Source organism: Pipistrellus kuhlii, unplaced genomic scaffold (genome assembly GCF_014108245.1).
Source record: "Pipistrellus kuhlii isolate mPipKuh1 unplaced genomic scaffold, mPipKuh1.p scaffold_m20_p_3, whole genome shotgun sequence".
NCBI lineage: Eukaryota > Metazoa > Chordata > Mammalia > Chiroptera > Vespertilionidae > Pipistrellus > Pipistrellus kuhlii.
Genome location: NW_023425529.1, coordinates 48,325,310 through 48,343,430, shown reverse-complemented (window position 1 = coordinate 48,343,430; position 18,121 = coordinate 48,325,310). Strand labels below are relative to the sequence as shown.

The following is an 18,121-nucleotide window of genomic DNA, read 5'->3' as shown; positions in this document are numbered from 1 at the left end:
ATTCCGGTCAAGGGCATGTACCTTGGTTGCGGGCATATCCCCAGTAGGGGGTGTGCAAGAGGCACCTGATCGATGCCTCTCTCTCATCGATGTTTCTAACTATCTCTCTCCCTTCCTCTCTGTACAAAATCAATAAAATATATTTTTTAAAAAAAAGATATGAATCCCTTAAAGGGGTAGACCCCAAGTTCCTAAGGAGCATGCGCTTTGTTAAGCACAAGAAAGGCCTGAAGAAGATGCAAGCCAACAACGCCAAGGCCATGAGCGCACACTGAGGCCATCGAGGCCCTCGCCAACCCCAAGGAGCCCGGGGCCCAACATCCCAAAGGGCTGCAGCTGCAAACTCAGTCGACTTGCCTACATCGCTCACCCCAAGCTTGGGGAACGTGCTTGTACTTGCAGTGCCAAGGGGCTCAGGCTCTGCCAGCCAAAGGCCAAGGCCAAGGCCAAGATGGAAACCAAGCCCCAGGCTGCAAGTACAGCTGCAGCTCAGGCTCCCAAAAGTGCCCAGACCCCAGTAGAGGCCTCTGTCTGCCAATGTGAGGATGGAAGGACTGGTGGGGCCCCTGGGTTGCGGTCTGCGTGGCGCTGGTGCCCTCTTCTGCTGTTTGTACGAGTAAACCTGCAACAGGAAAAAAAAGAAAAGAGAGGAAGGGAGGGAGGGAGGGAGGGAGGGAGGGAGGGAGGGAGGGAGGGAGGGAGGGAGGGAGGAAGGAAGGAAGGAAGGAAGGAAGGAAGGAAGGAAGGAAGGAAGGAAGGAAGGAAAAGAAAGGAAGGGCCGGGACTGGTTTGGCTCAGTGGATAGAGTGTCAGCCTGCGGACTGAAAGGTCCCGGGTTCGATTTCTGGCAAGGGCATGTACCTTGGTTGCGGCACATCCCCAGTAGGGGGTGTGCACAAGGCAGCTGATCAATGATTCTCTCTCATCGATGTTTCTAACTATCCCTCTCTCTTCCTCTCTGTGAAAAATCAATAAAATAAAATAAAAAGGAAGGAAAGAAGGAAAGAAAGAAAAGAAACAAGGAAAGAAAGAAAAGGACCTTGCAAGGAATTTACTCTCCCAGATCCCTGCCTTTGAGCCCCTCTGGCTCTTGGGTCAGAGTCTGCAATCTCAGGTGCTGTCTGAGTTTTCTGAGCCACTTGCCTCAAAACTGGAGAATGGAGGAGGATCCAAGATGGCTGCTCGGGTAGACACCTAACCGCAGCAGCACACAACAATTTCAATGGAATACAACTAAAATGTAGAGTGGACATTGCCCAGAGCTACAGGTAGTCGACTGACTGAAAACTCTACAACAAGAAGGAAAGAGAAAACCAGAAGGAAAATCAGAGGAGCTGAAAAAAAGCCTAAGGTATGGAGACATGCTGCGCACTCGCACGCACGCGCGCGCAGAAAGGTCGCAGCCTCGCAGCCGAAGAGGAGAGGGCTGGGTGCTGCCTGTCGTTCCCTAGCAGGAAGGAAATAGAATCCCCAGCCTGGGCTAAACCCCCGAACCGGCAGCGCTGAGCCCCAGTTATGGGCCAGACCCTGGGGACCCAGGCTCTGGCAGGGGGACACGGGGCTGTGAGGCGGAATCCCAGGGGAGCAGCGAAAGGCAGGGCCCCCGGAGTCACGCGCACATTGTGCGCAGAGGACTGAATGTTGACTCTGATGCTGGATTACCCTAACTGAAGAAACAAAGCTTCCGGCGGTGCTGAGCCTCAGACCGGACCACCCCGAACTCCCGGTCTGGGCCAGTCCCTGGGGACCCAAGGTCAAGCAAAGGGTGACGGGGCTGTGAGGTGGAGTCCTGGGAGCGCGGCCCAAGGCCGAGCCCCCGGAGTCCCACACATTGCGCGCAGAGGACAGTCTGTTGACTCTGATCCTAGACTCCCCTAGCGGGAGGGAGAAAGAAAGCTCCAAACTGGAGGAACGCGACGGGGAGCAGGAGCCCCTGCCGGACACCAGCCAGCCAGGCACCAGCAGGGAGCCGGGCGACGGGGCCCCAGGGGCGGGGGTGCCCCTGAGCCTTTGACCGCTGAGCGCGGGCAACGGAGCCAAGGCCTTGGGCTGCTTCCTGGGCAGCGCCAACCCCGGCAACAGGCTGAAGCAGTGCAGGAGCCCACGGAGAACAAAGGGGTGCCACAGGCCAACCTGCTGAGCTCCCAGGACAGGAGGAAGAAACCAAAGAAGTTCTCAATGTGAAGAAATCAAGTGAGAGCAAAAGATAGTAAAATTACTTAAGAAAGAATACAAAGAAGATCTTGAAAAATCAAAGATTAAGTCAGAACTCAACTCAGCAGCCAACATTGCAACATAAATGCGTTTTTAAAAAAAAAGAAAAAGGGACAGAATGTTGGAACAGTGGCACCAGGCCTAGAGTGGCCAGGCACAAGGCAGTGGCAGCCAGACCCGGAGCAGCAGCGGCCAGGCCCCAGAGCAGCAGCGGCCAGAACCAGAGCATCAACGGCCAGCACTGGAGCAGCCAGACCTGGGGCAGTGGCAGCCAGGCCTGAGGCGGAGGCAGCCAAGCCCAGGGTGGCCAGTCCAGGAATACCCAGACCCGGAGTGGCTGGGCCCGGAGAAGCCGGGCCCAGAGCAGCCGAGTTGGGAGCAGCCAGGCCCAGAACAGCAGTAGCCAAGTCCAGAGCATCCAGGCCTAGAGCAGCCGGGTCTGGTGCGGCCAGGCCTGGAGCAACAGCTGCCAGGCTGGGAGCGGCCGGGCCCGGAGCAACCGGGCCCAGAGCAGCCGGGTCGGGTGCAGCCAGGCCTGGAGCAGCAACAGCCAAGTCCAGAGCAACTAAGTCGGGAGCGGCAGTGGCCAGACCCGGAGCAGCTGGTTGTGGAACGAACCAGAGTAGCAGAGGCCAGGCCGGGAGCAGCCAGGCCCAGAACAGCTCGCTCCTCGCCTGCCCCTCCCCCACGGCTGCCTCTCAGACATGGCTGGAAACTTTTGCGGGAACTTGAGAGTCTGCTGAATCAAGTGATGAAGGCTTAGATCTGGATGTGTTGAGTTAGTATAGGGCTGGGGTGTTGATCTTTGATTGCCTTGGGTGGGGCCTGGATGAGGCTGGTTGACCTATTTGGAAATGTTTTTTGTGTGAAGTGTATCATTGGGCATCTGGAGGTATTATTGATATGAGAAAATGCTAAGTAACAGATTTACTATCTGAAAAGGGATTTACTATCGGGGAAAGGGAGGGAGGAAGAGACTGAACATAAACTGTGCACCTATGGATGAGGACAATGGGGGATGGGGAGGGGGCGGAGGGTGGGGTGGGAACCTGGTGGAGGGGGGAACAAATGAGGAACCTTTGTAATAATATGAACAATAAAGATTGATTAAAACAAACAAACATGGGATCGCAGTATATGTTCTCTTTGGTATCAGCCTTCTTTCACTCAACATGTCTGTGAGAGTCAGCCATATTGTTGAGTGTGTCAGTACTTCATTTTTTCTCATTATTATTATTATGTAGGATTTGATTGTATGAACATACAAAAAAAAAAATCCCATTCTATTGTTGATGGACATTGGCTGTTTCTACTTTTTTGGACATTATTAATAAAGCTGCTATGAACATTCAAAAAAAATAAAAAAATAAAATAAAATCATGTACTTAAAAAGAGGGGAAAAAAAACAAAAACTGGAGGATGGTGTCCGCTGCCCACAGGCTGAACCAGCTGCTGCTTCCTCCCGGAGAAGGAGTGCTGCCACCTCCAGTTCTTCCACTTCTAACCCTAGCTGGGCCTTCATCGGGGTGCTTCTCTGAAGGCTTTTGGAAGAGCTGCCAACTTTTTGGACTTGGCTTTCTGAATCCACACACAGTTGTCTGAGATCCTTTAGAATGTAAGCTGGATCACTGTCCTGAAAAATTTTGTGAATATCCAGTAGCCATCTTAAACTCTCTTGTACCTAGTTGCAATAACTTTATAGTCTCTCTGCAGGCTTTCATCACCAGCTTGAAATGGTGGTAAAGTGAGGAGCACAAAACTCTTCTTCCAAAAGACACCAGGACTTCATGAACATTAGTCCAAATCTCAAACCAACACACTGTTGGATTCCGTTTTCTAATATTCCATGCAGATTCAACATTCTTCTCTCCTTCATTGACATGAGTTTTACAGCAAAATGCCAGGAGATTATCAATCAGATTGTAGTACACAATGATGAGCTCTTTTGTTCAGCAGGTAAGACTTATGGACAAATTTTCATAGCTGATATTTCTCTTCTTGAGAAGAGAAAAATGATCAGGCTCAAATGTGGCCAGTTTAGCATCTAAGTGTTTCTGCCTGCCTTCAGCTGCAGGAGTAAAATCTGGATCCTTAATATCAATGACATTACTGAATTCATCCTGTAATCGCTGAAATACTTCTGATAGTAGGCCTTCAAATCTATAGTAGCCCTGCAGATTCAGAGCACTTTTAAAAATATATATATTTTTAATTGATTTTTTAGAGAGGAAGAGAGAGGGAGAGTTAGAAACATTGATGAGAGAGAATCATCGATCAGCTGCCTCTTGTACACCCCCTAATGGGGATGTGCCCGCAACCAAGGTACGTGCCCTTGACCGGAATCGAACCTGGGACCCTTCAGTCCGCAGACCGATGCTCTATCCACTGAGTCAAACCGGTTCCGGCCAGAGCACTTTCTGATATATCTTCATAGGGGAACTGTTCAATTTCCCAATCAAACTCTTCATCATCATCTACTCCTTCCTCAGAAACCTCAGAAGCACCTATTTCCTCCACAAGTGCTTTTTCAGTCCTGGATTTTCTTGGTGCCAGAAGTGGTTAACACATTCAGTCCATAGGAAACGGACCTCTGTGCTCCATCTCCAGCGCGCGGTGGCTTTTGATGGAATTTGCTGAATTCCCCCGGGGCAAACAATGTAGAAAGGAGGGAAAAGGAACAAAGAGCTGTCCACAAGGGCCAGCATCCTGGTGGAAACACCCAAGGTGCCTGCCTCGGCTAGACACGGGGAGGTGGAGGCAACTAGAGAAGGCCTCAGCCCAATTTTTTAAATGACTCAATGGGAGACAGCAAGACCTAGGCCACATATGAAGAAACAGGTGACCCCATAGCACTCAGCCAAAGAGAAACCGGAGGAGTGGGTTCAGAATAAGACCACCGGAGGCTTATGATTGATTAATAAGCAGCCAAAGATGTATTGAAATATCTGGCCAGGACAGACGCGAGAGCACCACACGCAGGTGGTCTCCACACGACTGCACCGTTTCAGGGGTAGGAAGTCCCTTTTAAAGGTTCAAACCACAGGAATTTTCCTTTGTTCTAAATTCTAAATCTTAAAGGCTACATTCTAAAGACTGAACTCAGCCCGCAGGGTCGTTGCTAGTCACATCCTGCTGGACATTGGAATGTGGTCCTATCCTGCAATAGCCTGTAACATAGAAGCAGAGCTCAGAGGTTATCTACAGTTTCTATCTCTGAAGGTTACTGAGTCAGTGGGAATTACTCTCCTGTGCTCCTGGTCCCAGGCATGGGAAAATTGCCTTAGCCTCCAAATCTCCACCTGAAAGCTCAGGTAAATAGCTTTTTTTCTCCCGTGTTTAATCAGGTGCAAGAGCCAAACTAGAAGGGTTAAAATTCAAACAGCAGTTTTTACCAAAGTATGGTTGCCACTATATTTCAGGACTCAATAGGTTATATTCCCTGCCACAGAGGTGCCTGCACAACGGAACAAACACTGCTCTCAAAGTCTCCTTTTTGCCATACTTCTGTCTCCAAGTCCGCTATTTAAATTCGGACAGGTGAGCATCTTCTCACAAGCTGGCCAGGAGTTTCTCTGGGCAACTGAATGGCAAAAAATCCCTTTATCTCACCGGGACCGGTTTGGCTCAATGGATAGAGCGTCGGCTTAGGGACTGAAGGGTCCCGGGTTCTCGATTCCGGTCAAGGGCATGTACCTTGGTTGCGGGCATATCCCCGGTAGGGGGTGTGCAAGAGGCAGCTGGTCGATGACTCTCTCTCATAGATGTTTCTAACTCTCTATCTCTCTCCCTTCCTCTCTGTACAAAATCAATAAAATATATATTTTTTAAAAATCCCTTTATCTGCATCATAGGACCCTTGTTCACTTCAATTTTCTACAATTCTTCCAGGAAGAGTTAATCTGAAGATGACAACCACAATTAAGGGGCAAAACCAGAGAAGTAGCAGATGAGGAGGAGGTAGGGGATTGAGGCTTCTTTGCTGTGAAGCAGGCCTATGAGACCTTCAGATAAGAGGTCCATGGATAGGGCGGGCTGAAAAAGTGAAATAAGCCTATGGTTATTTTGGCAAGGACAAACGCCGAGGGAAATAAAAGAACAGAAACTGGAAAGGTGACGTGGTCCCAAATGACACACTTCACAGTGGCAGCAAAATCCCTTTAACATGGGGCCCAGGATGGCTGAAGGAGGTGGGGGCAGAGTGGAAGGGAGGTGGTGGCAAGGAATGAAGGGGGTGGAGGGGAGCAGCAGCATTTGAGGAGAAGGGAGGGGGAGGGGAGGAAAGGGGGAGAGGCAGCAGAGTGACAGAGGGGAGAGGAGAGGAAGAGGAGGGAGGGGAAGAGCTCCTGCTCTTTCTTGACAGAAATCCAGTTCTTCCCCGCCCCCCAACAGCCCATAGAAGAGGCCCCATGCACTCAGCTGCCTGGATGGACTTAATCTCCTCCTCGTCTGTGGAGGCAGATACCAGCACACCACATGGTTCTCCTCAGTCACCTGGCCATCTGCCTCTGTTTTGCAGGCTTTGATGAGCTGCTGCTTGCTATTGTGGATGTAAAGCTCAAAGTAGTTCTGTTTTGAGCAGTCTTCACCTCTCAGATGCTCAGATTCTCCAGGGAGATGATTCCTCCAGGCTGGTTGTCTGTTTGTCTGTTATGCAGTCAAATCAGAGGCAGTTATCTGTGAAGAGCTAGCCCTCGCCATTTAACTTGAAGGTTTGGGTCTTATTATTCCCATGGTCCTCAGGAGTCCTGAAGGTCTCATGATCCTGAGCAGCTCTTCAGCAGGTCTTGTCCTGGATGATGCCACAAAGACTCCAGGCCCAGCTAGTCCCAGATGTTGGGATTATAAAAGCTGGTATTCGGCATAATTGCTATGAAAGACAGCAGGTAGCGTGTGTTCGTGGACTAGAAAACTCTGAAATTGCACTGGCATGAAGCATAGTAACCTCCATTTTGGGTAAAAACTGCTGTTTAAAATTCAACTCTGCTATTCTGGCTTCTGTAAATGTTTGCTTGCTTAAACAATAGGGAAAAATAAGACTACTCCCCATTTCAAAGAGGCCATAAACTATACACTTAGAGTTGGCATAGGCAACCACAGAACTTCCCTAGTAATGCCAAAATATTGAATTTTTTAGATATTGAGGGTCAGGTTCCATCACTAAAGAAATAAGCTTTGTGGAGATTTTAAAAAATGGCAGCGGAATAGAAAGACATGTCCCGAGCCTTGTCCTGGAGCATATAGAAAGAACAGCTGAGGGTCGCACGAGTTAAGGGACAGCTATACTCCAGGAGAAGGTGGGGACTGCTGGATGGGACTCCCCTGACCTGGCAGCCCCACTGCTACTGAGTTCCCTCCCAGAGCCAACGACTCAAACATGGAGACAGCACCATCTTGAAGGGGAAAGTGGATGTTATTAGAAGCCTAGCCCTAATGGTTTGGCTCAGTGGATAGAGCATTGGCCTGCAAACTGAAAGGTCCTAGGTTCGATTCCCGTCAAGGGCATGTACCTTGGTTGTGGGCAAACCCCCGGTAGGAGATGTGCAGGAGGCAGCTGATCAATGTTTCTAACTCTCTTTCCCTCTGCCTTCCTCTCTAAAAAATCAATAAAATATATTTATTTTTAAAATTAAATTAAAAATAAACTGTAATTGAAAAGTAAATTTAAATTTAAAAATTTTTTAAATAAAACAAACATACATAAAACTTCAGCTAGTTTTCCTAAATTTCAAAAATTAACTCACAGTCCTGGTCAGTGTGACTCAGTATGTTGAATGTCCTCTAGTGCACCAAAGGTTGCCAGTTGGATTCCTGATCAAGGCATATGCCCTGGTTGTGGGTTTTGTCTCTGGCTGGGGTGCGTACAGGAAGCAACCAATCGATATGTCTCTCCCACATCAATGTCTCACTCTCTCTCACTCATTTACTTTCTCCTTCTCCTTTCCCACCTCCCTCTCCCTTCCTCTCTGAAATCAACAAAAACATGCCCTAATTGTTTTGGCTCAGTGGATAAAGCATCAATCTTTGGACTGAAAGGTCCTGGGTTTGATTCCGGTCAAGGGCACATGCCTGGATTGTGGGCTTGATCCCCAGTGTAGGGCAAGCAGAAGGCAGCTGATCAATGATTCTCTCTCATCATTAATGGTTCTCTCTCTCTCTTTCCTTCTCCCTTCCTCTCTGGAATCAATATAAATGTGTAAAAAATTTAAAAAGAAAATCAACAAAAAAATACAGGGCGAGGCAAAAGTAGGATTACAGCTGTGAGTACTCAAAACACAGTTTATTTTGTATCATTATTTATTCATTGTATTCTTTTCCATATGAACAATTGTAAACCTATTTTTTATAATAAAAAAATTTTAAATTTATTTTATTGATTTTTTTTTACAGAGAGGCAGGGAGAGGGATAGAGGCTAGAAACATCGATAAGAGAGAAACATTGATCAGCTGCCTGCTTCACACCTCCCACTGGGGATGTGCCCGCAACCAATGTACGTGCCCTTGACCGGAATCAAACCCAGGACCCCTCAGTCCACAGGCTGACGCTCTATCAACTGAGTCAAACCGGTTTCGGCTGTATAATAAAAATTTTGAAAAAAATTAACTCACAAAAGCATTGTAGAAGTGTACCTACATTGTTTTGTCCCTATCTCGTTTCATGTTCCTCCTCATTTCCCTCTTTTTGGTTTTCTCTTTCCCCATGGGTGGTAGGTTGTCTGCAAAGATAGCTACTGATTGTTCCTGCCATTTCTATATATGGATGCTGCTCCTCTCTTCAAGAGGTGTTATTTATTTCATCACGCCCAGAATCTGAATTGTCCTCTCTACTTGATTTAACCATGAGGATGTGGTGGAAATAAAACTTGACAGTTTGGGACTTAGGACTCAAGAGACTTGGCCCCTTCCACTTTTCACTCGGAACCATGTTGAGAAAGCCAACTATCCTGATAGATAACGTGGAAAGAAAAGCTTCAGCCAACAGCAGCACCACTGACCAATGTGCAAAGCCATTTGAGATCACCTAGACTCAGACAAGTCTCCAGAGGACTGTCACGTGAGTGACCCCAGCTGACAGCACACGGAGCATAAAAACCAGAGAGCTCTGTAGCCAACCAACCCACAGAATAGTAAGAAATTAACAATTGTTGTATGAAGACACTAGGTATTGTGGTGGTCTGTTATATAGCAAAGGCTAATTGCAGTATGATGGGCCAGAACATTTAGATAAAATGGCCACATCCTTGGTAGATGTCTTTAGAAAAAGAGATGACTGTTCTTAAGATGGCTACAAAAGAACTCAAAGCAGTAAAGCAAAATACATGGCTGATTTGAGTCTGACTTATCAAACTATAGATTTTCCACCAAGAACTAGCATAAAGAAAAGAAAACCAGGTTTGAAAGTCTTTCACTTTTTCTTAACCACTTAAAAAAAATTTTAATATTTCTTATTTTGTCCAGTATCCATCTATTGGACCTGAGCCAAACAGGAGTACAGGTTCTCACACATATACATCTTACTCCTTGAATTTGGCTTTAACATTCAAAGAGGCTGCTTTCTTCCCCTGAATTAGAAACCTACACTTACTGAGTGAAGAATATACCAAAATATCAAGCTTCTCAGAAGCTGCATTTTGACTGCAGTCAATTCCAATTGTCCATGTAATGGAGGTTAAAGCTGTAAAATATAGTTTAAAACTTAACGGAGGAACTCTGGCTGGGTAGCTCAATTGGCTAGAGCATTGTCTGATAAACCAAGATTATGGATTTGATCCCGTCAGGGCACATACAAGAATCAACCAATAAATGCATAAATAAGTGGAACAACAAAAATTAATGTTTCTCTCACTCTCTCCCTTCCTCTTGTCTCTAAAGTCAATAATTTAAAAATACCATTTTGAATTTTAGAGGACATTTATTAAAGCTGAGTACATAAAGAAAGGGCTGGGGAAATGAACTTAGGCTCTGTTTGGCTCACTAAGAAGTCGTAGAAAAGGGGGTCTTTGGGGGCAGGTTCAGGGGGTTAGTCAGGATGAACTAACAGAGATAAAATTGTTCAAAATTCCCCAATATCATTCATAGCTTTTTTTTTTTCCAAACCAGTATCCAATCAAGCATAAAGATGATGATCCACAGGTTTTTAATATATTATTATTGATTTCAGAGAGGAAGGGAGAAGAATAGATAAAAACATCAATGATGAGAAAGAATCATTGATTAGCTGCCTCCTACATATGCTTTACTGGAGATTAAGCCCACAACCCAGGCATGTGCCTGCTGGAAACCAAATCAGTTTCACTGAAAAAGAGATGTTGACAGGAAGCCAGGAAGGCTGGTCAACAACCTTAATTGCTCTAACCTTTAGTTGAGATTTTGTTAGCTGAAGCAGAATCTACCTTATTTGTCCTGTGTAAGTTTCTGTTATTTCCTGCCTAAGGGCTACATGTAAATTTCTGTTTATGTTGCTTAAGATGTCTTCCCCAAAGCCTCAATAAAAGGGGATGGCAGGGCCAGAGAGGGAGTAGTTCTCCCACTAGAGTTGGACTACCGCCTGGCCCCCCAAATCGCCAAGTTGAATTTCTTCAAGTCTCTTCATTTGTGTGCGGCCCTTCTCCAGAAGCTGAACCCTGAATTGGAACTCTTTCTACGCGGGCCGTGAAAGAGAGTCCTATATCTCCTATATCTGGCGCCTTCAACGCGGGGCTTCTGGAGGAGAAGGTATTTTTCGCCTAAGAGCGAAGGAGGAAAAATACACCGAGAAAAGGTGTGGAAGATTCACCAGAAAAAAGGTGAGGGAAATTCACCGCACTCAAAGCCCACGGCCAGCTGCAGAGTAGCGAACTGTAAGTAGGGTGGGAACGTGCTTTTTAACCAGGCTAATGGGGAAGAATTAGGTTATTATAGATATTTGGTTTGTAAACTTAAAGAATGTGGTTTCTTGTTCAAATTAAAATCTTAGTTTGTATTTGGAATTTAAAATCTGTAATAACAAATGAGACTCCACTGCTGAAACCGCCTCTGGTGCGGAGAAATTCAAAGGTGGCAGGAGAGGGCAAAGCTATCTGCTCTCCTGGAATGAGATTACTTAAAGTTTTCTTTAAAAATTATAAAAGAATTCGCAGGGAAATGCTGATCTTGGCCAAATTGGGTGCTAGTTATTACTTCAGAGAGCAAAAAAGAAAGAAAAAAATTTAAGACCTGTCTTTATCTTTTAAGCATGAAAAAATGTGTGGCCAGATCTGTTGAAACTTCTCCCAAAGTAAGCTTGATGTGGGGGAAGGGAGAGACCAGGCAATCCTATAAGGAAGACCACTCTCTCAGTAAGCTAAGGAATGTGGTAACTTGCATTTGAATGGCTACAAACTTCCTCCAAATTCCTGTGGCAAAAATTTTTGTGGAAGTTTGCTTAATTATAAAAATAAAAAAGTAAAGTTTAAATTTGCCTCATAAAAAATCTAGAGGACAGAATGGAAGCTCTTAATTGATTATGTCTTGTATTTTTCTTAGAAAAGTAAAGTGTCATTAATCTAGGACATGCAATATATATTTGATTTGCCAGCTTTAAAAGTTCAAAGTGCAAATTAAATTGGGAGAAATTATATAGTTGTAATTAAAATACCTAAAGTATAACTTGTTTTTGAGAAAATAAAAAGTGTGTTTTCTCTAATAATTAGGAATTCAAAATAAGTTGCTTATTATTGGTCTAATTAAAAAAGAGGATTAATTCTGTGATCTCAACCAAATATTTTCTATGCAAAAACTAGACTAAATTTAACTGATATCTTAAGATAATAATAAAAGGTATTATAATATTTAAATCATATATGGATATAGATATTTGTTTGATGGTTTTTTCCATGTTAAAATTTCAAGGCCCTAACAGAGATGATTCTTGGAAAGCTCCAAGGGCCCGGAGAAATACAAGAAATTTATTCTCTTCTTAAATGATTTAAAACAGATTTAATAAACTTGAAATTGCATGGAAAGCCTTATCAAATAAAAATTAATAAATATAAATATTTTAGAAGGTTTATAGGCATGTATTGTTAATGGCAAAGGAAAGCAGTTAACTTTCCTGGCACATGGTAAAGAATACGGTACAGACGCCTGACACCTGAGAATGTCTTTCTTGCCATGTTAGCAGTAATCATCTGTACGGTAATATTACCTGGGACAAATGTGGAAGTGTTTAGAACTTACGTTCCTGACCGTTCATGGGTAAAAGTCCTTATGTGGGCTGATCCCTTGCCTAATGTAGTCACCAATAATACTAAACACCTTGGTCATCCAGGAGGAAAATGGGTGGGGCAAGGAAGTATAATTACACAGGTGTTGCCACCCAGCTTCCCTTTTTGTATGACACAAAATCAAACCAATGCTCCTTTGTGTATAAAATTAAAAGAGGTTTCTGGCTTGCACCAAAAGTAGAGGAATATAACTACTTACTCCTGAGAGAGGTGCAGAGAATGTAACTAAGACCTTGTCTATACAAAAAGAAATTGACAACCAGTTTGAATTTGAATTGCCATTGGCTTAGAACAAAGAATATCCTTGCATGGTATTATTCTACAATGTCATTTATAATTTTTGATATTTTACAACAGCATATTGTACAATTATTCTAAACGAAATTAAAAATCTAATTTTCAAATGTTTGGCAGCAATTTAAAAGGACATGAAAGGATTTAATCCCTTCCACTGTGTGGAGGGCCTCACTGGGAAGGCGCTTGAGCATTCTATATTGGCCCTTCTTGCCTTATTTGCAAAGAGGGACCCTCTTGTCACAATCCAATTACCCACAGCTGTTGCCAGAGTTTTCAGTTCATGCTGAGGTTAAAGCCTCATGGTGGCTGGTACCATGGATCTGTCTCTCGCACAATGGCGTGAGCCGGGACCAGAAGAAACCTGGGTTCCCCAAGATATGTGATCAATGCCGGGGCCCCGCCAGCAGGCGAGGGGATCCCAAGGCAGGTACTGGGCATGGAGGCCATAGGGGCATAGGCTACCAAGGAGACAGAACTGAACCTCACATCACCCTGCTTGGCCCAGGAGGATGGCTGGTTAGCCAATGACGGGTAAGATTCCTCAAGGGAGGGACAACCTAAGACAGGCACAGCCGCAGAGGGCCATCAGGAGAGGACTTGGGGACCAACAGAGGTGGGGCACAGATCCTCACCCCCCAATGCTGCAGGGGCTTGGACACTCGCCCTTTTGAGGAATGTCTCCTGCCCCACGTTTGCTTCACGCTTCCCATACCCAGCTCATATTGGGACCCAGGCAACAAACAGATTTGGTCCAGCTCAGATTGAGACCTAGCTACAAACAAGAGACTTGGCACAGCTCTTATTGAGACCCAAGCAACAGAGAAATGGCTGATGGCGACTGTCCTACATCTAAATCCAGCCTAAATCTAGGAGTGCTCAGGGCTTTCTCAAGGATGCATATAATCTTTTCCATTAATATTTACAGAGTAATTACTAAAATTGTTGTTAAAGTATTAAATTTGACAGTATAATAGTCAAGTTTTCAGATTAATTTAAATTGGCTAAATGAAATGAGTTAATATTCAAGAAAATTTAATTGTACAACAGGCTGTTCCTAAAGCATTAACCAAAATTTCTATTGGTAGTTCATTTCATGGTAAAATTGTTTAATATACAATAAACCCTAAAGCAGTCATAGTTTTTGTACAAAAAATTAAAATTTAAAAGTTATCAAAACAGCATTATAAAATTTTTTTTCAAAAGCCTCCTAATAAATAGAAAAAAAGGGGGATAGTGGAAAATACCATGTAAGAAAAATGTCCTGTAAGTAAATTACATCTAGAAAAATTTTTCTTCTTTTGAAAACCAATTTTCATTTGTAATGATAACAGTAAGATAGCCATGAAAAACACACATAGTACCAAAATAAGTCAAAGAAAAATTGTTTGGGCAAAAAAATTAAAAGTATCCCAAGTAAAATTTATAGAAAAGATTCCTTTATTAATTTTGGTCGAGATATGTTTGTATATTTTCAGAAAACAACTCCAAGACCATGTGGATTCCTGCAACAGAGAAGAATTGACAGGAATACTCCAGCCATAAAGACAAGAGGAAAAACAGACCAGAGATGGAAGATACTGACGACGCCTTGCCATACTAGCAGTCAGCAGATGTGCATTGCTGCAGGTTGTCCAGGACCAAACCAAAGGTCAGACCTGCATTGCCACCATTTTTTCCACCATCCGGATACCATTGCTGACATGGACTCAGAACTGTTGGACATTAAAATTTGGACTCAAAAAACTGTTTGACATTGAATCTGGGATTCAAAAACTGTTGGCCCAGAAAGAAACTTACTGCAGACTGATTTCATTTGACTCTCAGCATTGCTTGTTTCATTTTTTGTTTATTTCTAGTCTACAAATGCAAAAATTTTTAAGGAAAGAAAACAGGGGAGATGCTGGAAACCAAATCAGTTTCACTGAAAAAGAGATGTTGACAGGAAGCCAGGAAGGCTGGTCAACAACCTTAATTGCTCTAACCTTTAGTTGAGATTTTGTTAGCTGAAGCAGAATCTACCTTATTTGTCCTGTGTAAGTTTCTGTTATTTCCTGCCTAAGGGCTACATGTAAATTTCTGTTTATGTTGCTTAAGATGTTTTCCCCAAAGCCTCAATAAAAGGGGATGGCAGGGCCAGAGAGGGAGTAGTTCTCCCACTAGAGTTGGACTACCGCCTGGCCCCCCAAATCGCCAAGTTGAATTTCTTCAAGTCTCTTCATTTGTGTGCATCCCTTCTCCAGAAGCTGAACCCTGAATTGGAACTCTTTCTACGCGGGCCGTGAAAGAGAGTCATATGTGCACTTGACTGGAATGGAACCTGGGCCCCTTCAGTACACAGGCCAAAGCCCTATCCACTGAGCCAAACCTGTTAAGGCCTGATCCACAGGTTTTTGATTTCTGAATTAAACACAGAGATTCCTGACCTGTCCCAAGTGCTGTCTCTACTGTCCCTCTTATTTACTGATCCAGTTCTTAGAAGTCACTATTAAGTCAGATCTTCCTTTGCCTTTCTATTTTGGTATAACTCTGGGTAAAAGCAGCAGCCATACCCTAGCTGGTTTGGCTCAGTGGATAGAGTGTCGGCCTGCATACCAAAGGTCCTGGGTTTGATTCTAGGCATGAACAGATACCTCTGTTGTAGGCTCCTTCCTGGGCCCAGGCCCTGGTTGGGGCTCATGCAGAAGGCAACCAATCGATGTGTTTCTCTCACATTGATGTTTCTGTCTTTCCCTCTCTTTTCCACTCTCCCTAAAAATCAATTGGGGGTGGGTGGGGACACACAATTGGCTATATGGTACTGTGATCAAGAAAGTGTGGCAACCACCAGTGACAGAGAGCTCCAAGAATAGAACTTGGGAGATCAACTATATTTAGCGAACAGCAGAGACAGTGAAGGATAAAGAAAGGCCAGTTTAGTCATAGAGATAAGAACTAGAAGAGAGCCATTTTCAAGAAAAAGGAATGGTTGGTCAACTGTGTCACATGCTTTAAGGAGCTCAGGAATGAAGACTTAAAAAATTGTAAGGCCTTTCAATGTGGCAATTGAGTATCTCCATTTTCATAGCTGAGGAAAATGGAAACCAGTGAATTGACAGTGAAAAAATGTCTTTAGTGAGAATTGTGAGTATGGACTATTTTTAGAAATCTAGAAAAGTTTAGCAGACCACAGAATAAAAGGGAGACTTGAGGGAAGGTTTGTTGTGGTTTGTCTTGCTTTATAAACTGGAGGACCTACACATATTTGTTGGCAGAATGAAAAGATTAAAGGAATAAGCTGAAAATGCATATTACTGGAAAAGGCAAAAGATAATGAGATCAAGAACACAGGCAGCATCACTAATCATCAGAGAAATGTAAATTAAAATCACAATGAGATATCTCTTAAAGCCTGTGGGAATGGTTATAATAAATAAATCAACAAGTGTTGAGGGTGTGGAGAAAAGGGAACCACTGTGCACTGTTGGTAGAATGCAAATTGGTGCAGCCATTGTGAAAAACAGTATGGAGTTGCCTCAAAAAAGTAAAAATGGAACTGCCTTATGACTCAGCAATACACTTCTGGGAATGTAATTAGAAGAAACCCAAAAAACTAACTCAAAATAATAAATGCACCCCTATTTACAATAGTCAAGATTTCAAAGCAGCCCAAGTGCCCATCAGTAGATGAATGCATTGAAGGCTGTGGTACATTTACACAATGGAATACTACTTGGCTGTAAAAAACAAGGAAATATTACCTTTTGCAACAGCTTGGATAGATCTAGAGAGCACTATGCTAATTACCAATTATCACATTTATCCCTGCTCTTTCCTCATATTGATGAAAGCTATAAATGTATTAGCACTTCCTCAGTCTTCTATTCATAAGCATCAGGCAGTAAGCCATATATACTGAACAGAAAACCTAAAACATAAGGGCTTCTTTGGTATTTTCTGGAGGATTTCAAAGCCTCTAAAGTTACTTATCGATATATAGAACTAGAGGCCCAATGCACAAAAATTCGTGCACTTGGGGGGGTCCCTCAGCCCAGCCTGCGCCTTCTCACAGTCTGGCACCCCTCAGGGGATGTCCACCTGCCAACCTAGGCCCTCTCCCCAGGGGATAGAGTCTAAGCTGGCAGTCAGACATCCCTCTGGAAGCCCAGGAGCCCTTAGGGGGTGTCCGACTGTGGCTTAGGCCCACTCTCCTGCTGCCAAGGTGAAAGAGGCTCCCGCTACCACTACTGTGCTCGCAGCAGTCAGCCCAGTTTGTGGTTGAGCAGAGCTCCCCCTACGGGAGGGCACTGACCACCAGGGGGCAGTTCCTGCATTGAACATCTGCCCCCTATTAGTGTGCATCATAGTGACCGGTCATTCCACCATCAGGGTCAATTTGCATATTGCTCTTTTATTATATAGGATTATATGTTAGATATTATGAGGGAGATATTAATTTTATTTCCATGTTGCAGTACTTAACAAACCTGGAAACACAGACCTCAAACGATATGTGATCTGTGGTAAATATATATATATATTTCCTTTATGGATTTGACATCTGATACATTCATTCAACAAATTGTTTATTGAGCAAGAATCAAGATAAATAAAGCTACTTGACCTTTATCCATTTGTGTCAGTTATCACTGGAATCCAGGATTCCCTGGCCATGCCTTATATCCTAAACTTAATAGTCCTATAATTTGTGTGGTTTTTTTTTTTAATATTTTTTCAGTAGTTTTATAATTTGTACATCAATGCTTCCAACTCCATTTTACAACCCCTTCTGATGTCTTAAAATCCTTTCACAACTGAACTCAAGATCAATTATCTGCAAAACCCCTTTTATCTTTTCTCTGAACATTCTTGTCACCTTCTTGCTCTAATTGCAACCTGGCTCTCTTCTGAAGGCAATGTTTCTCCTGCAGCCCTCTTGAATGTAGTTCTTTCTCCAACACCCTTTGATACCATTGGGTCTAGAGGTAGAGTGTCCTTTTTAAAGTATATGTCACCAGATTATACCACACACTAGTCCTTCTTGTAATTTACTGTGTCTTCCTCTAGGTTACTTCTACTCATTCCCCTCTCCTCCCCTCCCTTCCCCTCCCTTCCCCTCCCCCCTCCTTCTCCTCCCTCCCCTCCCCTCCCCTTCTCTCTCTCTGCTCCCTCCTTTCCACTCTCTAAAAATTAATGTAAAAAATATCCTTGGGTGAAGATTAGCAATAAACAAGCTCTTAGACTTTTTAAATCCTCTTCCCTCTTCCCAAGCCTTTCTTTCTTCTGGCTTTTATCCTCTCCTGCCTCATGCCAGACCTTGTTCTCTGTTACCCCATCTTCTTCAGTGCCTCCCTTTCCACAGGCCTCTTCACCCTTCACACACACACACACAC

At 44.1% G+C, this 18,121-nt stretch overlaps 1 pseudogene; it reads right to left on the bottom strand.

Annotated features, from left to right (window-relative positions):
• Window positions 1-366: 366 nt before the first annotated feature.
• Window positions 367-18,121, bottom strand: part of LOC118729500 — a 25,791-nt pseudogene continuing 8,036 nt past the window's right edge.